Source organism: Physeter macrocephalus, chromosome 10 (assembly GCF_002837175.3).
Source record: "Physeter macrocephalus isolate SW-GA chromosome 10, ASM283717v5, whole genome shotgun sequence".
In the NCBI taxonomy this organism is placed as follows: domain Eukaryota; kingdom Metazoa; phylum Chordata; class Mammalia; order Artiodactyla; family Physeteridae; genus Physeter; species Physeter macrocephalus.
In genome coordinates, this window is record NC_041223.1 from 55301321 (window position 1) to 55324719 (window position 23399).

The 23399-nt window shown below is 40.5% G+C and overlaps 1 long non-coding RNA gene across 2 annotated transcripts in view; it reads right to left on the bottom strand.

Annotated features, from left to right (window-relative positions):
• Window positions 1–19437: 19437 nt before the first annotated feature.
• Window positions 19438–23399, bottom strand: part of LOC114486980 (uncharacterized) — a 39529-nt gene continuing 35567 nt past the window's right edge. For both annotated transcript variants that reach the window (XR_003681522.2, XR_003681519.1), the window contains one exon: window positions 19438–19613. This is a non-coding gene — a long non-coding RNA (uncharacterized lncRNA). The remainder of the gene's footprint in view (window positions 19614–23399) is intronic.

The window sequence follows — 23399 nt, forward strand, 5'->3', positions numbered from 1 at the left end:
CTCTGCTGCTAAAAGACAATTCACTATTACTCAACCTTTCTCTAATATACAATCTGCAAAGGACATCTCCAGTCTATTTTTTGTTTATAACATCCATAGACAACAACTTCCAACAACTATTTACGACTGAGCAAAGAGATTTCTAAGTGAAACAACTGTTGGCAATAGAGGCATTAAGATGAATTCTGGAAGACTAACAATCATAGATCACAACGACAAAGGCATATAGATATATTTGACTTAGGCATCCCAATTCCTGTTGAGAGACTGGGCAAAGGGATTAAATTTTCTCTGCATTAAATCTGAAAGGCCAAGAACAGGTATCCCTGTCACCTCACCCGTGATATCCAATCTTCTGGATCCATGTCCAGAAGTCCCTTGTAGGGCCACTTGATAGTACTGTACTTGGTTTTTTTTTTTTTTTTTAAAGATTTATTCATTATTTAGTTATTTTGTTTATTTTTTGGCTGCATCAGGTCTTAGTTGTGGCACACGGGATCTTCGTTGAGGCATGCAGGATCTTTCTTTGCTGCGCGCGGGCTTCTCTCTAGTTGTGGCTTACAGGTTTTCTCTCTCTCGTTGAGGCGCGCGAGCTCAGCAGTTGGAGCACACGGGCTTAGTTGCACCGCAGCATGTGGGATCTTAGTTCCCCGACCAGGGATCGAACCTGCGTCCCCTGCATTGGAAGGCAGATTCTTAACCACTGGACCACCAGGGAAGTCCCGATAGTACTGTACTTTAATTCTCAGTCTGGGCCCAAGGTCGATCCACTTTGTGCCAAAGTTTTCTGCACAAAGAATACTGCTAAAACTTCCAGACTAGTATTAAATGCAAGAGATGATCCTCCAGTAAAAGACACCAGAGCTTCTTGAATAAATGGCTGGTTGTAGGGCATGTGAAAATACAAGATAAGCTAGGATGATTCTTTTAGTGCCAGAAAAGATGGAGTTGCTCAAAATAAATAAATAAATAAAGGTTAAAAAGACAGGGAATGTCAAAGGGATTCAAGAGTACACCTGACAGCTCCCAATGGACAAAGCTGGAACAACTTGAGCAATGAAAGAAATAATACAGCATTGGATTATAATCCACATTATTACATAAATATCCACGAGTCCATACTGGTATAAATAAATGATTGAAGAAATAAATGTGGGAGAAGAGACAAATCCCCCTTACAAATAATTACAAATAATCTATGTAGATATTCCATCCTCAAGCAGGTGAAGCTTAATGTTCTTTCCTCCTTGATTTAGCAGCCTGCTTCCAAAGGATAGACTAGGGCAAGGTGGGGAGAGTTACTTTACAGTGGAGCAACCTAGCAAACACTACTTTGGCCAGACTGCTCTCAGAGAGGCAGCAGCGAGTGGTGGCGTGAAGCGAGATCTTAATTCTCTGCCCAGGCATTGAACCTGGGTAGCCTGGATGAAAACCAAGAATCCTAACCACCACACCCTCTGGCTCTGGCCCCCAATGAAAAATGCATTTCTCAGGGAGGCCAGAACTGTAAAAACAGGTACAAAGTTTATTATTAGAGACATAGCACAACAAGTGGGAGAGCACACAGAGAAACAGTTTGTTTAGTTACGACAGAGGCAAGGCAGAGATGCACACGGAGAGAAAGGGTGTGGGCATCCCCCCTAATGAGGAGGAGTGCAGTAAAGAAGCAGTGAAGTCCTTTATATAGGGCAGTTCTTTGTTTACCTTTGGCCAATTATCTGGTTTCCTTTCCCACACCTGCCCTGCCCTAGGGCTCTCCCCAACATACGTGCACAGCTTTTTTTCCAAGATGGATTACAGCCCAGAGGCCTGTGGTATGGCCTTAGCATCACATATTTAGGGGTGGTGCCCCCTCCTTTTTGACCCCCAAGGAACCTTTCTGAACATGTGCAGTGTTTCCCTTGCCCCAAGGATGGGAAATGTATGACCTCTTGACCTTTTAACAGGGTTTAGCCCCTCTCTGTCCCTGCCATAAATGTGTCCAGTGTCTGGTTATCTACCCTATTCCTGTTGTTGTTTCTTATATCAAAGTGCAGATCTCAAAATACAGACAGGAGTCCTGTCATAAATATGTAGTCCAGAGCCTGTCTGTCTCTTGCCTCAGCAGATGTAAACAGAGGGCTGGTAATGACTGTCCAGCCTGGAGCCCATCTTCTTCTCACCCCAGGAAGTGTGAACAGGAGGCCAGTTGTAAATGTCTAGCCTGGAGCCCATCTATCTCCTGCCTCAAGATGATCAAGGTTAACATCACCAGTTATAAGTCAAGTTCATCATATATACTCCTTGATATGATGTGATGAAAATGGCACTTTGCTTCTGTAGTATTTGTCCTAACCCCAGTCTAGTCATGAAAAAGTATCAGACAAACAAAAAATTGAGGGACGATCTACAAATAATACCTGACCAGTACTCCTTAAAATTATCAAGGTCATGAAAAGCAAAGAATGACTAAGCAACTGTCACATGCCAGAGGAGATTAAGGAAACATTACAACTACTTTAGGAGACATTACAACTACAGGCAGTGTGATATCTTGGATAGGACCCTGAACCAGAAAAAGGATAATAGTGGGAAAGCTAATGAAATCTGAATAAAGCCTTTAGTTAATAGTATTCCAGTGTTACTTTCTTAGTTTGACAAATATATTGTGGCTATATAAGATGTTAATATTAGGAGAAGCTGCTGAAGAGTATAAGAACTCTCTGTTCTACATTTGCAATTTTCCATAAATCTAAAATTGTTTTATACATATATACACACACACACATATATACAGTATATATAATGTATTGGGTACTGACTCAAGCAAATAAAAATGTCTTCTACATCCTGCTGTTTTTATTTCATTTATTCTGAATTTGCTTTGCTTGGAAGCTGAAACCTGATTCCTTGAAATCGACCAGGGTGACTGGATCTGGAAGAGAGCCTTCTCCTCAACAACTAAAATAAATGTTATAGAAATACTTCATCTCCATGGGCAGAGCTTGTGATGCCCTGGGACAGCATCTGCCAAAGATGAGCAAATAAAAGTTACAGGTCAGCGCTGAGAAGGCTATATCTCAGCCTTTTGTAATTAAGTTTGCTTCAGTGCCATAATTCAGCATAAAAGAAACCGCAAAGGAACCAGCAGTCTTTGCCATTAAGAATTGCTAATGAATGTATTATCTGCAGCTATTAACACTTCTCAATTGTGATCTTTGGTAATTACTTCCATTCTCCAACACCACCTTCATTTTTCACTCTAATTTTTTCTAAAACTCTCTTACAACACATAGCATATTGTGAATACTTTTACCTGCAAAACCAAATTTTAAAAACTAGAGGTGGAGATCAAGACGGTGGAGTAAGAGGACACGGAGCTCTACTTCCCCCACAAACATATCAAAAACACATCTACATGTGGAACAATTCTCACTGAATACTAACTGGAAACTAGCAGAAGGACTCCTGTACAACCAAGGCTGTAAAGAAGATAAACACATTATCAGGTAGGAAGGGAAGAAAAATGATGAGGTTGGGACCTGTGCCTCTAGGAGGGGACTCAGAGGAAAAGGGAGATTGCACTGGTGGACACCCATCCTCAGGTGTGAGCAGGTCAAGCCACAGACTGGGCATACCAGTCCTAGAGTACTATGCGGAGGAGACAAACCCCCTTGGCTGCTAAGAGGACTACTGTGACAGATAGAAAGGTTGGAGAAGCCTGGACTCCTGTGAGGAGTGCACAGGTGCTGACTTGCCCCCAGTGCAGGATGGAGAGAGGTCCACCCCAGCAGCTGCCAGGTTTTCTGCAACCACCTCACTGTGCACCCTAGCCCAAGCTGAGCAAACGCTCAAGCCCAGCTCACTCCACACCGCTGTATGGCACTGGATCTGGGGCTGCAAGGACCAGGGAAAAGACTTGACCTTGGGATGCAGAAGCTGAAGGTATAACTCTCCCAGACTTCACACTATACTACAAAGCTACAGTAAATAAAACAGCATGGTACTGGCACAAAAATAGACACATACATCAATGGAACAGAATAGAGAGCCCAGAAATAAACCCATGCATTTATGGTTAATTAATCTATGACAAAGAAGGCAAGAATATACAATGGAGAAAAGACAGTCTCTTCAAGAAATGGTGCTGGGAAAACTGGACAGCTATACATAAAACAATGAGATTAGAACATTTTCTCACACCATATAAAAAACAAATCAAAATGGTTTAAAGATCTAAATGTAGACCCAAAACCATAAAACTCCTAGAAGAAAACACAGGAAGAACACTCTGATATAAATCATAGCAGTATTTTTTTGGATCTGTCTCCTAAGGCAAAAGAAATAAAAGGAAAAATAAATAAATGGGACCTAATTAAACTTAAAAGCTTTTGCACAGCAAAGGAAACCACTGACACGATGAGAAGACAACCTACTGAATGGGAGAAAATATTTGCAAATGACATGACCAACAAGGGGTTAATATCCAAACTATACAAACAGTTCATACTACTCAATATCAAAAAAACCCAAACAACCCAATCAAAAAAAGGCAGAAGGGCTTCCCTGGTGGTGCAGTAGTTAAGAATCCGCCTGCTAATGCAGGGGACACGGGTTTGAGCCCTGGTCCGGGAAGATCCCACATGCCGCGGAGCAACTAAGCCCATGCACCACAACTACTGAAGCCCACGTGTCTAGACCCTGTGCTCCACAACATGAGAAGCCACCGCAATGAGAAGCCCTTGCACCGCAAGAAAACATAGCCCCCACTCACCACAACTAGAGAAAGCCTGTGTGCAGCAACGAAGACCCAACGCAGCCAAAAATAAATGAATAAATAAATTTATTTTAAAAAAGACAGAAGACCTGAATAGACATTCTTCCAAAGAAGACACACAGATGGCTAACAGGCATATGAAAATATGCTCAACATGGCCAATTATTAGAGAAATGCAAATCAAAACCACAATGAGGTATCACCTCACACTGGCTAGAATGGCTACCATCAAACAGTCTACAAATAACAAATGTTGAAGAGGATATGGAGAAAAGGGAATGTAAATTGGTGCAGCCACTATGGAAAACAGTATGGAGGTTCCTTAAAAAACTAAAAATAGAACTATGATCCAGCAATCCCATTCCTTGGGTATATATTTGGGAAAAAAAAAACCCAGGAATTTGAAAAGATACATGCACCCCAGTGTTCATAGCAGGACTAGTTTCAATAGCCAAAACATGGAAGCAACTCAAATGCCTATCAACAGATGAATGGATAGGGAATCCCCTGGCAGTCCAGTGATTAGGACTCTGCACTCTCACTGCTGAAGGCCTGGGGTTCAAGCCCTAGTCAGGGAACTAAGATCCCACAAGCCGTGCAGCATGGCCAACAAAAACAAAAACAAAAAACAGATGAATGGATAAAGAAGACATGGTCTACATACAATGGAATACTAGTCATAAAAAGAATGAAATTCTGCCATTTGCAGCAACATGGATTGACCTAGAGAATATTATGCTTAGTGAAATAAGTCAGATAAAGACAAATACTGTATGATATTACTTATATGTGGAATCTAAAAAATAATACAAATGAATGTATATGCAAAACGGAAAGAGACTTACAGATATAGAAAACAAACTAGTGGTTACTAAAGGGGAGAGGGAAGGGGTGGGCGGCAAATTAGGGGCATGAGATTAAGAGATACAAACTACTATGTATAAAATAGATAAACAACAAGGGTATATTGTATAGCACAGGGAATTATAGCTATTGTCTTGAAATAACTTTTTTTTTAATTGTATTTTTATTTATTTATTTATTTATTTATTTTTGGCTGTGTTGAGTCCTCATTTCGGTGCAAGGGCTTTCTCTAGTTGTGGCAAACGGGGGCCACTCTTCATCACGGTGCGCGGGTCTCTCACTGTCACGGCCTCTCTTGTTACGGAGCACAAGCTCCAGACGCGCAGGCTCAGTAGTTGTGGCTCATGGGTCTATTTGCTCCGTGGCATGTGGGATCCTCCCGGACCAGTGCTCGAACCCGTGTGCCCTGCATTGGCAGGCAGATTCTCAACCACTGCGCCACCAGGGAAGCCCTGTAATAACTTTTAATGGAGTATAATCTGTAAATATACTGAATCACTATGTTATATACCTGAAACTAATGTAATATTGTAAATCAACTATACTTCAATAAAAAAAATTTTTAACTATTGTTTAAAAAATATTTAGGCCATTTCTTCAACTAATATCTAGTTGAACAAAACAAAATTTCTTCTTTCACTTGATAATTAAAGATTTAAACATGTTAATCATAATACCTAATTTTATACCACACATTTGAAACACAATTTTATACACTTAAATTCATCCTTACAATAACTCTGTCAGGTAAGGCAGGGCATATACTATCAGGGTGAAAAGTTAGGCAAGTTGGTTTATGTCACACTGGGATCTCAGCGGCAGACAGGTGGGAAATAGAAACAAGCTACAGTAAGAGGGACTGGAGTTCGGAGAACTGACACTGTTAAAAGGCAAACCCCCTAGAGGGAGAGCCACAGCGTACACTGCAGAGAAGAGATGGACTGGGTCTGCTCTGAACCAGAAGACATCTCATCTGGAGATGGTGAGCATCAGAAAGAGCCTCATGGAGCCTATAGAAGCCCAGGTGATGACTAAGGTCCACGGAAAGAGTATCCTGGCCCTAGCTATGACAAGGCTTGATCCTGGGTAGACTATTAACCAAAACCAAGCAGAACACCTTGCCTAGGGTACTGCTGACTCTGTCCTAGATTTCCTCAGGAGCTACACAGAACTCAGTCTTCTACTAGAGACTGCAGGACACTAGCTCAGAAGCTAAGAGAGACAGGTTGTAACAATCATTCCCATTTTTCAAATTAAGAAGTTAAGTGATTTAACCAAGGGTGATGACGCAGCCAGGCTGCCTGGATTCAAATCCAGATTCCACCACTTTTGGGGGTGTTAACTGGGGCTGGCTATATTGTAGTAACAAGTAGACGCTCAAAGGTGTAACGATTCAGACAGAGTAAAAGCTTGTTTTTCGTCTCTGTGATACTCCAAGGAGGGTGTTCCTGATTGGCAGGAGTGATTCGGTCCCCTTCTACTTGTGGCTCTGCCATCCCCCAGTGCCTCAGCATAGTCTTCATCCAGAAGGCAAATGGTAAAAGAGCATGGAGGGGGCATTCTTGCTTCTAAAAAGCTTTAGTATAGAAATGGCACACATCACTCATATTCCATCAGCTGGTACTTAGTCCAGTGGCCAATCTTCCTGCAAAGAGGCTAGGAAATGTCAGCTGGCTATGTGCCCAGAAAGAAGAAACAGATCTTGGGTGACTGGTGTCTGCTACAGTAGCTGTGTGACAGCGGGAGATTATTTAGCATCTCTGTGCCTCATTTTTCTCAACTATAAAGTGGGGATTATAATACGACCTGCCTCAAAGAGCATTTATGAGGATTGAGTTAATACGTGGAAAGCATTGGAACAGTGCCATGTTTGCAGTCAGCACTCCACAGATGCTGGCTATCACCATCATCATCTTTGTCATCACTATTTTCATCATTATCACGATTATTTGAAAACGAAATGGCAAGGGTTTAAACCTTTATCTTTTGACTCAGAATCCAGGGAGAATATTTCCTTCTCTTCTGGACTGCTGCTACAGTCTTGAGCACGTATATAACATGATTCAATTCTCAGCTTTCCTCCTGAAATTCAAATATTGTTTCTCTAAAAAGCACAAATGAGAAAATCTGCTCACAATAATTGGAAGCAACTGTTGGGGCTAACGGAAGGACATGGTAGCCTCATCTGATTTCGAGAATAATATTTAGGGTTTTTTTTCTCACTTTGGAATTTTTCATTTCAATGAACAATAACAGAAACGTCATGCTGAGGAAAAAATTCAACTAAGGGCTCATTGTTCTCTAGGCCTGTATTTTGAGGGGAGAATATACACATTTAATTTTTTTTTCAGAGAGCAGCTTAGTATCTCTTCCTACACATTTATTGAGGACATTTATTAAGGACACATTAAAGCAGCCATGGAGTGCTTAATCATTCTTTGCCCTTCTAGCCTTTCGGCTAAAACAGTTAATTCTACTTCACTTGCTTGAATATTGAGAAGAGTATTAGGAAGCAAAAATTTCTTTCAGTGAATAAGCCAGATACATTTCAATCAGGTAAATAAAAATAGAAGGGCAAATATTATCACTCATGGACAGTAAGTTTTTCATTCGGTATCCTTGAGCTATTTGACCATCTAATGTTGCTGTCTGCTTGCATATGAACTGGGGCTTTATTATAAAATGTACTGTGGTTATGATTCACTCTGATGCTGCTTATGCATCTTGCCAGTGGCCTCCACTCGTTTATTATCGTATCTCACTCATCAGATGGGAAAGCCTGCAGCGCAGTTGATCCAGCCCAGCAAGATTGTCTTTGCTGGTATAATGTGATACTGGGTTTGAAGCATCCATTTATCCTCACAAAAACAGGAAGCCTTAATTATACCTCTTGAAGAGGTATAATTTGGTCATCTTGTTCACTTCCAAACTCATGAAGGTAGAAAGAGAACCTCTGTACCCAGGAAATTCCGAGAGCAGGATATCTCAAGAATGTGCCGGAGGAAAGAATGCCGTGAAGTGCTGTCTGGAAAGCATCACGGACGCTTCCCTGAGTACACCTCACGTTACTGGGCGACCACCAGAAGCCTCTGAGAGGTGCACGAGGGGACTTTAGATAGAGCAATGTGGCAGGGACTGGGAGATGTCTGCCAACATCTGCTTCCCGCCCTCCAAAAGTAAGAACTGTGGCTGGGTACCTGGCTGCCCAGCAAGTTTACATTTCCAAGACATCCTTGCCATTAGGTGTGGCCATGTAACTAAGATTTCATCCAGGAAACGTGAGCAGAAGTGCTGTGTGCCCACCTCCAGGTCATCAAGGGAGCCTCCACCCTCCCCCCGCATCTCCTTGTCAGGGTAGCTTAGACCCTGACTGTGGCAGTGACTCAGCGTTGACCATGCAGACAGTGATAACGCCCTAGGGTCTGGCTACTCCAGTATGGTCAGGGAACAGCAGCATTGCATCATCTAGGAACTGTTAGAAACGCAGAATCTCAGGTCCCACCCCAGACCTACTGAAATGGAATCTTCATTTTAACAAGATCCGCAGGGCATTCATATGCACATTAAAGTTTGAGGCACACTGGCCAAGAGATGGCAGAGCCATGACTTGGAAGGAACCTGGGTCCTCACTTGAGCAGAGTGACCCCACTGACCTACGACACTCACTTTGAAACTACTAGTGAGAGAAAGAAATTTTATTATTGTTATTATTACTATCGTGATTAAAGTCATGGTATTGTGGAGTGTCTTTATTACTGAAGTTTAGATTTATCCTAATACAAGTAGTGTGACACTATCCACAGGGTCTCATTTGTCAGACCTTATTTCAAACTCCCATGAAAGTTCCTATCCCCAAATAGATCAATTTATAAACCCTGTCAGCACCCTGCACTCTTGTTAACTTAGAGATCTACCAGGTGAGACTTCAGGACCCAAAGACAGTTCCCACTACTAACTAGAGATCCCTGTCCTTAGAGGATTCAGCTACTCGGAAATCATCAGCAAAGTCAGGAACTAAGAAAGAAAGAGTTCCTAATGAAAAGTCTCTACGGAGTCAAGACTGGAAGTCGAGAGGAATTGCAGTCATGAAATTAGAGCTACAGGAAGGAGCTCTGGGACCCTCCTGGCTGTCTGAGCAGCCACCTCCCACCTACATTCTCCATAGCCTCAACCTGAGCCCGTGTCCTCAGAATGCCCCTGGCCTGCTCAGAACACTGTGGTCTTTGCTTCCTCCAGCTAAGCTTGAAACTTGTTTTAAGGTCAACATCTTATCTCTGAAGGAAATGACAAAACTGTATTCTGAAATGATGTCTCACACAAACTCAATTTGTTTAATTGACTAAACGGTTCAAATGCTTAGCATGATGTATAACCGCATTGTCAGTTTGACTATTTATGTTCAACTCCAGACTCGATTCCCTCTACTCTCTTCATTGCAGGCCTATTCCACATTCTCTTCTGCTTTTGACACACATAACATCTTGCCATTCCATCCGGACCATTCCCTTACCCATCTCTTTGGCTTTGCACATGTTTTTTTCTATAGCCTGAATGTTCTTTTTGCCACAACCTTTCTCTATCTGGCGAAGTCATTCTTCAAGCCCAAGTTTAATGCTTCTTGCTCCTAGAAGCCTTCCCCCAACTCCGTCTTGGCTGTAGGTCTCTCCCTCTCAGTCTATGGAAGTTAGTAGCTCAGTTACTAGTTAAAACATGGTATTTTAATTAGTTATTTTCTTCTTTTAGTTTCAAATTATCTGGAAATACCTAAAAGGATAAATCTTATATTTAAATTCACCTTTGAATTCTCAATGGCAGAGCTTAGCACATAGAAGGTAAATGGCTGTTTGCGAAATAAATTAATTCTCTCTGCTCCCCCCAACCCCATTCTCCCTGGTCCCATTTATACTTAACCATTATATTTAAGAGAGCTTCCTTTGTAAAATGTACATGCACAGGTCCCTGGCTAGTTTCAAGCTTCCATTCTCAGGACAAGGTACACTTTTTAAAGACCTATGAGCATTCAGAGGGCCTAAACATTTGCAACAGAAAGTACCCAAATAATGTTTGTTTGATTAACTGAATGAAAGGTTTTCCTTAATGAGTCTTTAAATAGGAGTCTGCCAAGTCACTGAAGTAATATTTTGAATTTTCCTCTAGATTTGAAATATATATACATTTCCATTACTTGCATTTGTCAAAAATTTAGTTTTCCTGTTGACAATCTAATTCTTCTATTTTTTGATGCTTTTTATTTAATAAAATGTTCCTAACACTTATATTTACCTTCAATATTCTGCTACTTTATCCTTAGTGTCCAGAGTGTGTCTCTGAATATTATTCCCACAAATATGAACCAGGGCTCCTTGCAGACATGGCTGATTCCAGGTCTGAGGCAGGAAATGTACAAGATACCTGGTCACACCAGAAAGCAAAGAAACCCTCAAAGACTTCCAGAAATATGTCAGCAGAAGTCAGGAAGCAACCTGAAAGGGCTTCCACTGGCCAAAGAAGGGACAGTTTGGACGTTTATAAGATATGCATTTATGTAAAATACAAATTTCAATGGATTGAAGTAAATCAACTCAGTTTTTTAAAAATCCGTGGATTTGTTAATAATATGCCCACCCTCCTAAAAAACAAAACAAAATTTACAATCCTCACTGATCACCCTTGGAGGATCTATGGAACCAAGTCACTACTCTGAAAAATGATTTGAAAAGGAAAAATTCAGGCATTTATCCTGCCTTGTTTGTATGAAGTAGGCCTCAGAGCATACAAAACTGAGTTCATGCACCTCCCCGTATTTGCACAGCCCACCTGCCCCTGAGATTTGGCCACTTCTTCGGTGGACATCCCCACTACTACCACTGTTGCATGCTCTCCTAACACTGCTAACTGTCTCAGCCTCCCCTGAGATAAGAGCTGGGCTCTGAGCACGGCAGCTGTCACGCCTGCTGCTGTGGAGGCAGCAGCAGCTCTGATGCCAAGGTCCAACTTGAGGGATGGGCTTAAAGAGGCTGGCTCCTCTCACTGCTTCTGGACCCAGATACTGTGTTAAACATCAGTGTATGGCATCTGGCTTCCCCAAACACTGCCTTGGGCAGTCTGATAGGTCAACCTGGAAGGTTAGAGGAGTTAACGCCCCTTGAAGTGAACTCTGAACTCTGACCAGCGAGAGACAGGATATGGGAAACCATCAGCAGATAGGTTTGCCTCCCTTTCTCCCTTATGGACTGTTCCAAGATGTAGTGCTTCACACTGCTCTCTGGCAGACGTCCTATGTGATCAAACAACCAGTTGTGTATTTTGGTGAGGTTATGCCAGCTCTAGAACATGCCACTTTGCAGTTGTTTTTCCTCTTTCCCTGCCTCACTTCCCTTTCTCCTTCAACTGTGCTGTCCTGGAATCGCATCTCCCAGTAAAACTCTAGCATGCAAACGTGGCCTCAAGCTTTGGCTTCCAGGGAGCAAAGTTAATTCATAGGGTAACCAAATGGATGAAGAAGCAAAAAAATTGGCATTATGTAAATTAAAACATGATGAAGAAATTATAGAACTAGAATATCATCATTTCACAATCTCTTATAAAATAATGGACCCATTATTTTATACCTATCAATTGCTGACAATATCCCAAGAGAGATAAGTAGATATTGTATTCTCGTTATGAAAGCAAGCAGAAAGAAGGTCTGCACTCTGATATCTGTGGTGGGAGAAAGGGTCTTTCTTCTCACAAAGACTCGTGTGATAGCAGAGTTTCTATCATCTGTGCCCTTGACATCTGAGAGTCACCCCTCCTTTAACCTGACATCATAAACCTGACATAATTCAGCCCAAACAGTCTCCGATTCTACAAATACAACTTGCTCTTTTTCAACAACTCACCCTTCTTCACATCCATCCCTTGACCTTCTTTGAAAACTCAAACTGCCATCTTTTTATTTTTATTTAATTTATTTTTTTGCGCTACGCGGGCCTCTCACTGCTGTGGCCTCTCCCGTTGCGGAGCACAGGCTCCGGACGCGCAGGCTCAGCGGCCATGGCTCACCGGCCCAGCCGCTCCGCGGCATGTGGGATCTTCCCGGACCAGGAATCGAAGCCGTGTCCCCTGCACTGGCAGGCGGATTCTTAACCACTGCACCACCAGGCAAGCCTGAGATTTTTTTAAAAATTGTGTTAATTGCACTTTCTAATCCACTTACTTCCCCGTTGCCCCAAACACAACCACCACCCCTAGTTAATCTCTGTATTTAGCTGCAGAAGATAGATGATGATGAAGATAGATATATAGATAATGTAGATATGTGTGTATACACATACAGTGTGTTCTTTTATGTTTCTCATTTAATACTAATTAAAATTTACATAACTTGAGGGCAAAACACCTCCTCCAGTGTTTCCTTTCCTAGTGCTCCAGAGTATATAAAACAGGCTTCGCCATACCATGGGTGGACACTCAAGGAAATTTATGAACTAACTGATGAAGTTACTATAGGGAATGTCATCATTAGCTTTGGTCTTCCAAGAAATAAGGATTTGGTTTTACGAATGCCAATAAAAAGCTGCTTCTCTGGGTTTTATAACATTATTTTCTTCACTAACATATTCACATTCCCCAAACATAATTCTCCTGAATTAATGCTAAGAAACCCTCAGTAAAGGATTTAAGAGATTACATCTTATTGCATATAATTCTCTTATGCAGGGATTCGATTTTGCTATGAGAGCTGGAAAGGATCTCAATCTATGTCAACACAGATATGTATAAGATTTAGTGTTTTTTGTGTTGACTCAGGCATTATCAGAATTCAAGACATGCCTTAATTTCCTTGGAGGACAAAGGATGCGGGAGTAGGGAGCTAGATGTGCCCTGCTGGAGAACAAACATTCATGTGCGTATTTAACACTGGGCTTTTCAAGGAAAATTGTTGGTTTAAGTAGCGTGGTCTCTCATTGCATAGCAAGCTCTTTTCAGTCTAGTGTACTCAGAATCGCATGTTTGTGCCAAAACATTTTGATTCATGAAGCACTTTGGACTTCTGCCATAATAAGGATCTGTGAATCTTACAAGGTCAGTAAAGGTTATCAGTAAAGACCCAGAGTCTACAAATCCATCCTAGCCAACTGAGTTACAGGACTGCTATAACAAAAGCACCAGCATCAGCAGAATTACAGCCCACAAAGAAAAATAATGACTTTCTCAATCTGAGTGCAGAAAGTGACTGGCTTGTTAACAGGAGCAAGAGAATCAGCTAGCATGGATTGTGATTTCCAAGACTTCTCAGAAATGCCAAGTTTGTTTCATACTTTATTTCTTACTATGAGATTCATAATATAAACACTTTAATTTGGGCTTTTTCTATCCATTTTTTTCCCTTATTAGTCCCATTTTGTTAATGTAATTCTAATCCTAGCTGTAATAAGAAAAAGAACTTATGTTCAATAAGTTATCATTTGTAATAATAACCAACCAATGCTGAATGGAAATCAGTATTCACCAATCTGCCCGACTCCTTTAATGCACATTTAAATGTACATTTGTATATTTCATAGTGTATTAAAATTATGAAACTTATCACATCTCTCTATTGTTTCTTAGCAATAAGAATAAACCAATGAGAAAATTTTGTTGGCAGGCTTTCAGGAGCATATGTTTAGGTATGGATGTTCATATCAGGCAGATCCTAAAGAAGACATTTACTAAATAACATGAGTAGCAGTTTAATAAAGTAAGGCTAATAATATTATTATCATTATTGGGCGTACTACCACACATAGTAAATAAGAGCACGTTTTTAACAAATAATGCAATAATCATTGTTATATTAAATGAGTCTTGGAATTGTTTAGATGAGAAGAGTACATAGAATAAAAGTTTTAGGGGAGATGGACTTAATATCTTTTCCAAATCAACTTTGTTAAGGTATAATTTACATAAAATAAAATGCATCCATTTTAAGTGTAAAATTTGATGAGTTTGACAAACACATACACTCATGTGACAATCACCACAGTCAAGATATAAAACATTTCCATCACCCCAAAATATTCCTCATGCCCTTTTGCATTTAGTCCCCCCTTCCCCCTGGCTCCAGGTAACCAGAAATCTGATTTCTGCCACTAAAGATTATTTTTGCATTATCTAGAATTTCGTATAAATGGCACCATACGTAGGTACAGTACCTGACTGCCTTCTCTTGCTCAGCTTAATCTTTTTGAGAGTCATCCATGTTTTTGCATGAAAAAGTAGTTCTTTTTCATTGCCAAGTTACTATCCATTGGACAAAATTTATTTGTTTGACCAGTTCCTGTTTTGACTTGCAATGTAGTAATCTTAGTAGTTTCTACTCTATTAACAGTCAGCTGCTGAATTCTGATTAGATGCATCCAAGTATCATCAGTATAAAAATGTCCAGATGGTTGGATTGACCATGATTTTGGTTTTTTTGTTATGTGTCTTGCAGGGCATTGTGTTTAAAAAAATAGTTACAGAACTACTTTGAACCTACAATGATGTTTTGTTCCTCTAGAAAGCACTTCTGCCAGCCCCCGAGGCTGCTAGTAGTCCATGGACTGCCATGTATAGCTGCACTTCCATGGTGTAGCCCTTTGCAGTCCCAACCCGGGGCCTGGGGGAGGGGGTCAGCAGCTTCTAATGCTGGTAGGTACTAGACTCAAATTTTTGATACTCCTTCCCACCATCTCGCTGCTGTCATAAGATCATTTTTAGTGGTTTCTTCCAGACTGAGGACAGAAGACTGAGAGTTGAAGAAGCTCCACTTTCCTCTCCAAAAATCTGACCTAGTAAATCCTTACAATCATTTATCTCTATGATGCTTTAACATTTTTTTAAAATTTCATCCAGATTTTGTAGTTGTCTTCAGTGGAAAAATTGTTCCAATGACTTCATCTGCTCTTTCCAGCTGAAAGTGACCCTTTGCTCTTTTCGTGATAACGCTCTGCTTCCTGGATCCACAGCAGCAAACTATCCTTTACTGAAAAAGTTAAAACTAAGCTCAGAGAAAGTTGAAGCCTGATGACTACAACGAAAAGTGAGAGCTAACTGAATGCCTGGCAGCCTGCCAGCCGTCCTGCAGTGTTCAGTTTTCATTTTTACCTGGAACACCAGGTGACTCTCACTTATATTAGAGTTTGAGAACCATTTAGCTAATTCATGTTACTTGTTGGCATCTTGACAGAAGAGTGTGCCTGCATGCACATGTGTGTGTGCGCGCGTGCGCATGGGCACACGCGGCTATAGTCTGATTATGTTCAATTATTTGGAGAATCCATAATCCAAACCTGACTGGACCATAGTTGCTAAGAATCACATATGCTACATTCAGAAATAAACTGCCTCTGCTCTCTCTTCCCTCTGCTTGGTATTTTCTCTCCCAGATCTTCATAGACGTCTCACCTAACTTCCTCAGAGAGCCCTTTCCTGATCACCCTATCTAGAATGGCCCCTGCCACTCTATCCCCTGACCCTGCTTTACATTTCTTCATGGGAGACAATGTACATGAATTAGAGTGTGATGATTTGTTTCATACATAATACAAAAAGCATAATTGGAAGAATTAAGTTGTTAAAATGTCCATACTACCCAAAGCAATCTACAGATTCAATGCAATTCCTGTCAAAATTCCAATGGCATTTTTCACAGAAATATAAACAATCCTAAAATTTGTAATGAACCACAAAAGACTCTGAATAGTCAAAGCAATCTTGAGAAAGAAAAACAAAGCTGGAGGCATCATACTCCCTGATTTCAAACTATATTACAATGCTATAGTAATCAAAACATTATGGTATCAGCATAAAAAAACAGACACATAGATGAGAAGAACAGAATAAAAAGCCCAGAAATAAACTCATGCATACATGGTCAATTAATTTATGACAAAGGAGCCAAGAATATACAATGGTGTTGGAAAACTGGACAGGCACACACAAAAGAATGAAACTGGACCACTATCTTACACTGTACACAAAAATTAAGACCTGAAACCAGAAAACATAGGCAGTAAGCTACTTGACATCAGTCTTGGCAATGATTTTTTTTGGATTTGAAACCAAAAGCAAAGATAACAAAAGCAAAAATAAACCAGTAGGACTAAATCAAGCTAAAAAGTCAAAACAACTACAATATGATCCAGAAATTCCACTTTTGCATATTTATTTGAAGAAAATGAAAATACTAACTGGAAAAGATATACATGCCCCCATATTCACTGCAGCAGTATTTAAAATAGCCAAGACATGGAAACACCCTAAGTGTCAACTGATGGATGAATGGATAAAGAAAATATAATACACACACGCAATGGAATATTATTCAGCCATTAAAAAAGAAGGAAATCCTATCATTTGTGACAATACGGATGGACCTTGAGGGCATTATGCTAAGTGAAATAGACAGAGACAAATACCCAATGATCTCCCTTTGTGGAATCTGGAAAAAACAAACAAGTTCACAGATACAGAGAACAGATTGGTGGTTGCAAGGGGCAGTGAGGGTGGAATGGTGAAATGGGTGAAGGGGGTCGAAAGGCACAACCATCTGGTTATAAAATAATAAGTCATGGGAATGTAGTATACAGCATTGTGACTATAGTGAATAATACCGTACTGTATATTTGACAGTTGCTAAAAAGTAGATCTTAAATGTTCTTGCCACAAGAAAACAATGTATGGTGATGGATGTTAACTAAACTTATTGTGATTGTTTTGCAGTATATCAAATATCAAATCATTATGTTGTATGCCTGAAACTAATATAATCGTATACATCAATTATATTTTTTAAAAAACTAAGGAAATCTGAATAAACTATATGGACTTTAGTTAATAATAATATATCAGTATTGGCTTATTAACTGTGACAAATGTACCATACTAATATAAGATGTTAACAACAAGGGAAACCAGGTGTGGGGCAAATAGGAACTCTCTGTACTATCTTTCCAACTTTTCTGTAAATTTAAAACTATTCTAAAATTAAAAGTTTATTTTTTTTTAAAAAGAGACAAACAAAGTGTACCATTCTGATGAGTTAAGAAACTGGGGATTGTGACAGCCCGCCTCTGACTGGGAAGGATTCCCCTCCTTCCTTCCTGCACTGGAAAAGCCTTGGGTTTTTATTTGATCATTTGTTTTCATATTTGACTTTTAATTCTGAGTCTGTGGTCTGCTCTTCCTAGTCAGTTTCTCCATCTATAAACCCGGAATGATGATAGATGACAGTATGGAGAGACACCTTAAGCAGCAATGAAAAAGCAATCCTATGTTTGGGTATGCTAACTTGTAAAATGGGTTCTTACCAACATCCCCAAACATCTCCAACAGTGACAGGCAAATTGGCTGCCTCTAGTCTTTATGTGAAAGTCAAAGGGGACCTGCCTCTGGATCCTTCCTTTAGAATGTCTCATTAAATTTACTTTAAAAAATTGCCCTACCTACCGCACTGGCAATTTCTGAGTCTTCCAGACAATACTGGTATTTTATGCGACAGGCTAACCAGAAACTTTTGCAGAGCCCTGTCAGGCGATCATCAGCTCATCTATGAAGCAAAGAACTTTTCATCTTGGATGTTATCAGAAAAGGTGATAAAGATGTTAAAAAAAAAAAAAAACAAAACTATCTGCCAAAGTGGAAAAATTGTGGTATATATGTATATATGTAATATATGTATGTATATACATATATATGTGCATATATATACATATATAAAATAAATTCAATTAACTAAAAGTGTAGAATTAAAATGGGCTAATGTATTATGTATTTATTACCTATGTTTAAGAGTGAGAGAAGAACATAAAACTAAATTTTAAAAGTCTAAGACAAACATTGAGTTCAGACATGTATTTTACCAATTATCAAATAAAATAGAATACCTGGTCAAAAAAAAAAAAAGGTGAACGAAAAGATCCATCAAGTGACAAAAAGAAAAAAAAAAGTCACACTAGAACTAAGAACTCTTAAAAAAAGATACTTTGTTTTTCTGCCTTGATACAGCTTTACATGTGGATTTATCTTTCATAAAAGAGGAGACAAGCACACAATCAAAGACAGAAAGGAAAAGTCACGCTGTCTAGCTTTACTTCATTAAGAAACTGTTTCCAGCATTGTTTATTCTGACACTGCTAACACATGTTGAAATGAATTTGAATAACAAAGGTAAGATCTTCAGGGGACATACACCTATTTTTTTTTTTTTTTTTTTTTTTTTGCGGCACGCGGGCCTCTCACTGTTGTGGCCTCTCCCGTTGCGGAGCACAGGCTCCGGACGCGCAGGCTCAGCGGTCATGGCTCACGGGCCCAGCCGCTCCGCGGCATGTGGGATCTTCCCGAACCGGGGCACGAACCCGCGTCCCCTGCATCGGCAGGCGGACTCGCAACCACTGCGCCACCAGGGAAGCCCACATACACCTATCTTTATACTGAGAAGGTAATGATAATAACCAGGCTATCATACCAAGGTATGAGTGTGTGTGTGTGTGTGTATGTAATCAAGTAAAGAGCAGTTATGGCAGGGTCAGAAACCTACAAATTAACCTGAGGTAATGCACTGGAAAAATACAGAGAGCTATACCCATCCAAGCGTTTGCTGTCGGAGATGCTTATGATAAAATGGCCTGAAATAAATGCAAATGTCAGGAGGAATTAACACCTTTTTCACCTAAAAGTCGGTATTTTGCTCTCCAGCATCTAAACACTTTCTCTGTCTGGGAAATCGCCCTCCTGGCGAGTTTTGGCCACAGGTAAAGGCCACCTCCCACCATCCAAGCTGAAACTGCCAGATACTCACTGTCACAGCATCATTTGCAATTAACATCTCAGGCCTCAAATGTTCCATATACCGGCTCCAGACCTTGAAACAGGGGACAGAGAGGAGCAAGAAGAGCAAGGAGATTTCTTGAGCACCAGCAGCAGGGTCGGCAGCACCCAGTGCTAAGGGGAGGCAGCTACTCAGCACCAGGGGTGGAGCATCCTGTCCAAGGCACAAGGCGTACAAGTCAGTGTTTAGGGTGCCAGTGGCAGAGTCCTCACCGGACCAACTCTGTGGTATAATTTTGGATGGCAAAACTGTCCCCAGTTGAGAACCACTGCCGTGAAAGAACATGAAGAAGCTGATGAATTAAAGGACTTTGGGGGGTGGATAGCTTAATAAAGGAAGGAGACAATCCATAATTCTTAAATTCCTAATTCAAGGGTTGGAGAGAAAACCAGGGGCTCCAGCGACTCTGTCAAAAGACTCCTTTACCTGTTACAGCTGCCAGGCTATGAGAGCCAAAGGCCAATCTTAAATGTGAGCCTCGCTCTGCCACTTGCCTCCCCACCCAGCAGAGCCAGTGGTGCTCAGAGACCTGCAAATGCGGAGGCCATAGGGAACTTGTGGCAAGCTTCTCTCGAAGGACTTGCTGCCCCAGCTGCCGGGGAGGTGCCTACAGACAGCCTTCAGCTGTCAGCCCTCTTTCGGAACTGCCTCAGCTGAAGAGAGTTTGCCCAAGGTCATGTCCCCTTCCAGAGAAAGTCCACATCCAGTGACTGATAACAGAGGAGTATAGATGCCCAGCTCCCTCACCTCAAGTTTAGGACAACCCTGAAGGGCCTTCCCAGCTTTCAAACACTTTGTGGGTTCAGCCGAGGCCTTGTTTGCAATTGCACTGCAACCAGAGGTGAGCTGGTAAGCGGGTTCTCTGGGGGAGGAGAGAAAGCCCTGATTTACAGCATCTGCCGATTTCCATGCAAGCTGGCTCCAGCATATCACTTGTCACAGCCCGACTTCTCTCTCAGCCCCTCTCTGCTTTTTTCCCTTCTTATCTTGGTAATCCCAAGACCATGGCCTGATCAAACTCCTGCACTCCTATTCTATGTGTCTCAAGGGTCTGCTTCCAGGGGAATCCAACCTGGATCAAACGGTGACACAGAGAGTGGTGGACCCCTAGAAAGGAGAATAAGCTCCCACTATGGAGAGGAAAGAGTTCACTGTTCAAATCATGAAGAGCCTTGTTCATCATACAAAGTGGTTTGGAATTTATCTTATGGGCCATGGGGAGACAGTGAAGGGTTTTAAATAGGGCGCTAATAGGATCTGATATATATTTTAGGAAGGTTGTTCTGGAAGCAGAACACAGAACAAACTGGAGTGGCAAGAAACCGTTGCAATAGTCCAGTCGGACAGTGACTGTGGGGAGGAAGAGGAAATCTCTTGATAAATTGGGAGACTTTGGTGGCTAATTGGAGATGATGTTGGGAAAGAGAGAAAGAAGAGTCAAAGATTAAGGTGGGATTACTACTAGTTTGGGAAACCAGTTGGATTAGTTCATGACAGAGAATGTTAGGAGGAGGATATATTTCTAACATGTTGACATTGTTATACCCACATGGACCATCTAGGTGGAGATATTCAGAAAGGATATATTTATATATATAATCACATCATATTACTTTACCTTGACTATTCCAAACCAAGGCTATATAAATACATACATTATAGCAGGATAAAAACAACTAGGGGAAGAGAATTAATACAGAGGTGAGGTTAATATACAAAAAGTAAAAGGCAGACCCTAAACAACTACGGATAGGCCACCAAATCTGCCCTGAGCTTCCTAGTGGCAAAACAGAGAGAAACACAATCAAGCACACGTTTCATTGAGACCCTAAGTTAAAAGCAAGTCGGTGGCTTCCGAGAACCACCCATTCCTGGATACTGAGATCCAAGGGGAAACATCTTCCAGGGCTAGCCAGCAGTTGGAGATAGAGAAAGGGAGGCTTAAAAGTGAGATGGAGATGGAAATGTGGGAGTTGAGGAGTGTGGGTGGTGGTGATGATTATAGGCACAGCATAGTGTATAACATGAGAAGAAAAAGGACCAAAGATGGAACCCTGGCAACACTGACATTTAAGAGGAAAGTTGGAGAACCAGGGAAAGAGAAAGAGCAGAGAAAATTAAGAATCCCAGCCATGTGAAACACAGATATACTGTTTGGGAGCACTTGAAAGTTAGTTTTCTAATTTCACCGTCTACTTCAATGACAACATATATACCAATATGTGTTGAAATAGACCAGTAATCGCCTTCAAATGCTTGTGGGGGAAAAAGCAGCAATTTTTTATCTATCTTTTCAAAAAACGCAGATAAAGGTCACTGTCAAAACGTAACCCCAAATGCAAAGGAATACTAGATTATACCGATGATGTCATGGTTACTATCATACGACTAAAGTAATGTAATTGGCAGTAGCAGAATGTCTATACAAGACTTTAGTAATGGTTTTTATTATCTTCACTCTGCTTTTAAAGTAAAAATTATAATTTATATTCACTTCAGGAATAGCTGAGTCTTCAGAAAAGATATATATTTTTGAAGAATAAGTTTCTTCCAATGCCCTGTCTTAAGAGTATAAAAGTTCAGTATTTTTTTATTTGCCTTGCAAATAAATTCCTCTCTATACCCTACCATAGCAAAAGAATCACTAGGTTTACCTATGGATTAGATGATAAATAAAACAGGTAATCTCTGCCCTGAGGATATGTGAGACCTGCCTAAGCTCTAAGAAGGAAGACTTGAGAAAATCAGTTTGAGAGGTCATTGCTGCTGCCGCTTTCCTTTAGGGGTTTGGGAGGTGAAAATACCATGAAATGCAAAGAAATAATGTAAATAGAAATTATGGAGTCAAATAATTTCTGATAAATCTTCAACCAATGGAAATGTACTGGGGAAAAATACACTATTTTACATCAGATTTTATAAAGAAATAGAAAATAAAAGTAGGCTGTGCATCTTGTATGAGAAAGGAATGAACATAATCAATGAATTGGTAAAGTAGCAGGATACAAAATTAATGCACAGAAATCTCTTGCATTCCTATACACTAATGATGAAAAATCTGAGAGTGAAATTAAGAAAACACTCCCATTTACCACTGCAACAAAAAGAATAAAATACCTAGGAACAAACCTACCTAAGGAGACAAAAGACCCGTATGCAGAAAATTGTAAGACACTGATTAAAGAAATTAAAGGTGATACAAATAGATGGAGAGATATACCATGTTCTTGCATTGGAAGAATCAACATTGTGAAAATGACTCTGCTACCCAAAGCAATCTACAGATTCAATGCAATCCCTATCAAACTACCACTGGCATTTTTCACAGAACTGGAACAAAAAATTTCACAATTTGTATGGAAACGCAAAAGACCTCGAATAGCCAAAGCAACCTTGAGAATGAGAAATGGAGCTGGAGGAATCAGGCTCCCTGACTTCAGACTATACTACAAAGCTACAGTAATCAAGACAGTATGGTACTGGCACAAAAACAGAAATACAGATCAATGGAACAGTATAGAAAGCCCAGAGATAAACCCATGCACATATGGTCACCTTATCTTTGATAAAGGAGGTAAGAATATACAATGGAGAAAAGACAGACTCTTCAATAAGTGCTGCTGGGAAAACTGGACAGTTACATGTAAAAGTATGATATTAGAACACTCCCTAACACCATACACAAAAATAAGCCCAAAATGGGTTAAAGACCTAAATGTAAGGCCAGACACTATCAAACTCTTAGAGGAAAACACAGGCAGAACACTCTATGACATAAATCACAGCAAGATCCTTTTTGACCCACCTCCTAGAGAAAGGGAAATAAAAGCAAAAATAAATGAATGGTACCTAATGAAACTTAAAAGCTTTTGCACAACAAAGGATACCATAAACAAGACCAAAAGACAACCCTCAGAATGGGAGAAAATACTTGCAAAC